This window comes from Pagrus major, chromosome 6 (genome assembly GCF_040436345.1).
Source record: "Pagrus major chromosome 6, Pma_NU_1.0".
NCBI classification, from domain to species: Eukaryota; Metazoa; Chordata; class Actinopteri; order Spariformes; family Sparidae; genus Pagrus; species Pagrus major.
In genome coordinates, this window is record NC_133220.1 from 8,515,927 (window position 1) to 8,521,060 (window position 5,134).

The following is a 5,134-nucleotide window of genomic DNA, read 5'->3' on the forward strand; positions in this document are numbered from 1 at the left end:
ATCTTTGTTGTTTATGAAAATAACAACTTTTGCTCTTTAATACTGTAATATATATAAAAAAATACTCTGTTTAATGAACATATGACAAGTGACTGAGGAGCCTGAGGTAAACAATGATAATTACATCGACATTTTGCAGGTTTGCAGCAGGTTTCAACAGGTCAACTTCAAAATAAAAATACCATTTTTATTAAAGACGGATTATTATACTCATTGTTATGGAATATTTACAGCTAGAGGCCACTTTATTAGGTACACCTGTACAGTTTACTTTATAAAAAGACGTGTTGGCAGTCCAAAACAACAGCTCTGCCAGCATGTATTATTACGTTTACTTTGGGTTACATTGCTCCAAATTTGTTGTTGTTTTAATGTAGCAGCAGAAATTACATACTGTGCTTTTAAAGGCGGTGTTGTACTTTGTACGTTGGGTTGTGTGCAGGGGTCAGGAGGTAGGACAGTTGTATTGCATTAGTCTTTCTTTGAATATTTCTATTATGTTACATGTTTGATATTTTCCCTTGTTCCCTCTCACTGATCCTCTTGGTTTTATTTTTGATTCTCAGAAAACAAAAACTCAGTGTAAACTAGACTTTCAGGCTCAGTCCAGACTCCTTCTGCGTACTTCAATCACCTTTAGAAAAACAAATATGAAGGAAAAATGCAAATAGCATGTTTTTCTCCTTGACACACTTCCACATGTAGGCCAAGAGGACGGGGATAAAAAATACGACCCCTCAGAGCTGCCGGGGTCAAGTGAAACACCGTCGGCTCTGACTCCTGGGTTAATTATACAGCGTGGGGGCAGCGAGTGATAAAGAATATTGACATGCTTTAACTCACACGTCTCTAATTGAGTTTAGGTGTGTACAGAAGAAATAATAAAGATCTCAGCAAAGAAAGCGACGAAGTTATCGCCTCCATATCTTCCAACATCTCACGTAACCCTCACCTGCTGCCCGGAGCTGCTCAGCGGTCAACAAAACTACGAGAAACAGCTGCAACCTCAGAGGTTACACCGGTGTTCATATATGAAATTGATTCAGGAATGACATTTTTATGCCTCAAGCATCTCGAGTCCCCCTGGGAGGGCTCTCCCAACCCTTGACCTTTTCACACTTCGGCCTCGTGCATCTGTCACCGGCGATAACGGCCTCAAAATTGATTCCAATTACCCTCCAGTCCACAGCGGCCAGCAGGGACGGGGGGCGGCAAATCCCTCGCCGTTAAGAAAGGGAGTGATTGGGTTTTTTTTATATTTGAAATGAAATAAAAGAAAGTAAACATTGTAGAAAATGCTGCTTGTTTTCTCCTGGGGTTTTTTTTTCCTGTGAGGAGGCTAAGAGAGAGTCAGACTGACTTTGAAAAGCATTAGTGAAGTTAACTTAAACAGTTTATAATGTTACTTACAGAACTCTGGAGGTCTTATTTCATGAGAGCCAGGCTAGCTTTTCCCCCACTGTCAAAAAAAAACAGTTAAAAAAAACATTCAAAGGACATTTACACATAAAAACTACATTAAATATGGTGGACTACTGTTACAGTTGTCATGATTCTGGTTGTGTTTCTGTGATTTCCTGTTTTATTTTGAAGTTTTGCCCTCTTGTGTCCTGTGTTACTCTTCATTTCCTCCTATTGTGTGATGTTTTCTTGCTGTCCTCGCCTGCTGTGCATCTCCCTCTTTAGCCTTTCCCTCCCTCCAGTGTCTTCAGCTTATGTCTCAGTTTTCTTCCCTCAGAGTTGCTCCACCTCTCTCCACCTGCACCTCATCCCCTCGTTAGTTGTGTCTTGTCTTTGTCAGTTCGTCCTGTGTGTTTCACCTGAGCCTGTTCACTCCAGCATCTCCCCGTTTTACCCCGTAATATGTTTCTGGCTCTTTGTTCCTCTTGTTTTTACTCAGTTGTACTTTGTTCTTAGTTGCTACTTCTCGGTTTTTGTTGGATTTTTGGTTTTCTTGGTTAATAAAGCTCATATTCAGTTCTGAATCCTGCCTGCCTCCCGTTTGTTTCTGCGTTTGGGTCTTCACCTTTTCACAAGATACATATGTAACTACACAATACTTCAAAAACTAACTACAGAACCTATTATTGTTTTATTGTCACTAATTTAATTATCAGAATTACAATATTAAAACTGAATGTAACATTTTCAATTAAAAAAAACTTTGTGAAAGTATTTTTATATGGGAATATTTTTTTTTAATTAATCAGTTGCAGATTTTTATGTAATTTTACATTAGAAATATGAATATAATAAATAAATATTTAAATTCAGTCTATTTTTCTAATTTCATGGATATTTTTCTGTATTTGAAAAATACAAGGAGAATCTGTCAAATAACACAAAATAATAATACATTTTCCATCATCAAAATACGGTATATTGCTTTAATTTTACATGAGATATTTCTTCTTTTGGCTTTTTAATGTTTAATTAAGGATATTTACACATAAAAACACTAAATGACCTTTATAAATATGGCAGAATACTGCTGAAATACACATAATCAGGCTTATTTGTATTTATTCTGCAATTATTTTGATAAATGATAGTTTAAATAATCTTTTAAGCAAAAATGTCAAACATTAGCTGGTTCCAGTTTGTTAAATGTGAGGATTTACTGCTTTTCTTTGTCATTTATGACAGTAAATGAAGAATCTTTGGGTTTGTTCTGTTGGTAGGACAAACAAAGCAATTTGAAGACGTGATAAGCATTTTTCACAATTGTCTGATATCTGATCAACTAAACAATTAATTGTGAAAATAATAGGCAGATGAATTTGCGATGGATACAATATTTAGTGTCAGCCCTATATATTAAGGTAATTTGCTGTCCGGGCTTATAAACTTTTGGATATTCTGTTCTCGTAACAGAAAATAATCCAGTTTTTTTCTTTGAATTTCGTTTCCACAAGTCCAGTTAAGTCATTAATCGTCCTTTCTGTAATCCCCCGTATGCTTTCATCTTATTTGAAGCCATAAACCAAACCTAATAATCTATAAAGATATATTCACCTATAATTCAGTCTTTGGTCAGTAGGATCCTTATGGAACCAATCCTCAGTTCTTCATGCAGCATAATTAAGACTCCTAACTGTGTTTCCACTCTCATTAAATAACCATTTGCGGTTTCTAAATCTGCTCTATTTGCTCTAATTGTATTCTTCTTTATGTCACACTCTTTCATTTCTTCAGTGACCCAATTTTCCATAGAGATAATTAAACTTTCATTTTTATCTTATCTTTACTCTTCCATCTTTAATGTTTTCCTCAGTTGTATGTTTAAGACTTTAAGTATTCAGAAATCGAAGCCTCGGAGGCAGACGTCTTCCTTCAGCACATCCTCTTCTTAAACGTCCCCTGCTGTGAGCTGCTGTTAAGTGAAGGGAGCAAAGGTGTGTCCTGTCTTAATTGTTGGCTCTCTATGAATTTTTACCTCCAAATGTTTCCTGAATGCCTCTAAAATCTTTTTTTTTTTTCTCAGACTGAAATAACCTTCGGGTTTCTTCCCCCTCCTCGTGCAGGAGGTGAGGGAGCCCAGCGGAGACTGAGGGAGAATAATGAACAGTGAACATGAAGCAGGTAGTTCGATGAGTGCAGATGATGAATGACCACGGGGAGGGAGTACAGGACCAGAGCACAGGCACGGCCATTTGTTACTCTGCTGTCACAAATGTATTTTTAATGAATCTGCACCTCTGACTCCTCTGCAGAGCAGGACTGTTCCTTAAGGCCGCCGTGACCCCAATACTTCCTGTAAAGCAGCAGCTCTGAACAAACCCACTTTAGCTCTGACTGCGTAATGTAAATAACCTTCTCCTTCTGAGCGCTGCAGCCATCAGTCTCGCTCCTCATTATCATCCTTACCTGTTCCAAGAATATGGGCCGCTCCCGTCTCTGTGCGGGTAGCAGGTGGGGAGGTTTCACCTTGAGTTGCTCCTGTGTGCCGAGCTCCTCTCAAAGATGTTGTTTTTCTTGGCAAAAAGTCCTTCGAAAGAAGCCTTTAAAGTCAGCAACGCTATCTCCTGAAATCATTTCAAATTCAAATTATTCCAGGTGATGTATGGCAGCTCCCTTTAGATCCCCCTACCTTTGCAGCTGAAAGGTAAATACCTTTATGTTCCACTTCTTATCAGTGTTACAGGTGTAATTTGGAGAATATGAAATTCAAATTCAAAGCTGCTCTCTGCTCACTATCCTTGGCTGTAGCTTGCTAGCATTAGCTAATTAGCTCAGAGCTCAGTTAGCTGTGGAGCCAGCAGTTAAGTTCATAGCTGGTTAGCATGCTAACTTCTGTAGACATGGCCACAAGACAGCACATAGATGTCTTTGACATAATGACAACACTTTTCCACACTTTATTGATAATGGTAGTTTATTTGTTGAATGTTTTAAACCCAACATTCTGGCCATATCTTACAAAATGCCCCTTTAACATGACACCTGCATATATACACGAGTAATTAAGTATATATAGCGGTAAAGGAGGAGAATGGAAGTAAGCGAGAGGGGAAAGTTACCTGCGGATTTCCTGCAGGGCAAACGCCTTAAAGCATGCTGCTGACATTGACACGCCACGGAGTCAAGATGGCAAACCGAGAGGAATGTATTTCCTGCGGCGCCTTGGTCGGCTGAGATATCGAGGATGAGTGTGGAGTCGGGGAAAGAAACTAGCGGGAGATGGAGGTTAAGCCGAGGCCAGTTACAGTCACACACCTCTGTAATTCACTTTTTGCACGGAGATGTGGAAACTGCAGGGAGGGGGGAAAAAAAAAATCCCCACCACAGACAGGAAAAGACTGCCTCATTTTTAGAGGAGACTGATGCATGAGATGCTACACATGACACACATCAACATGTGACCTACACTGACACCCAGGATGACACACACATCATTGCATTTGCTGTGCTCCATCTGTGCTGTCACGTCGGTTCAACAATCTTCTGGGGTGGGGTGGGGTGGGGTGGGGGGGGGGATCGGACCTGGGCAGTCATCCATCATCAGCTTCCAGAAAAAAAATGTTTTATGCAAAGAATGGATACTAAAAAAAAAAAAGCAATTCCACACAAGACAAAGCGATAATTCACACTCTCAGCATACTTATCACTTTAACAGCCAAAGTACTGACAACAA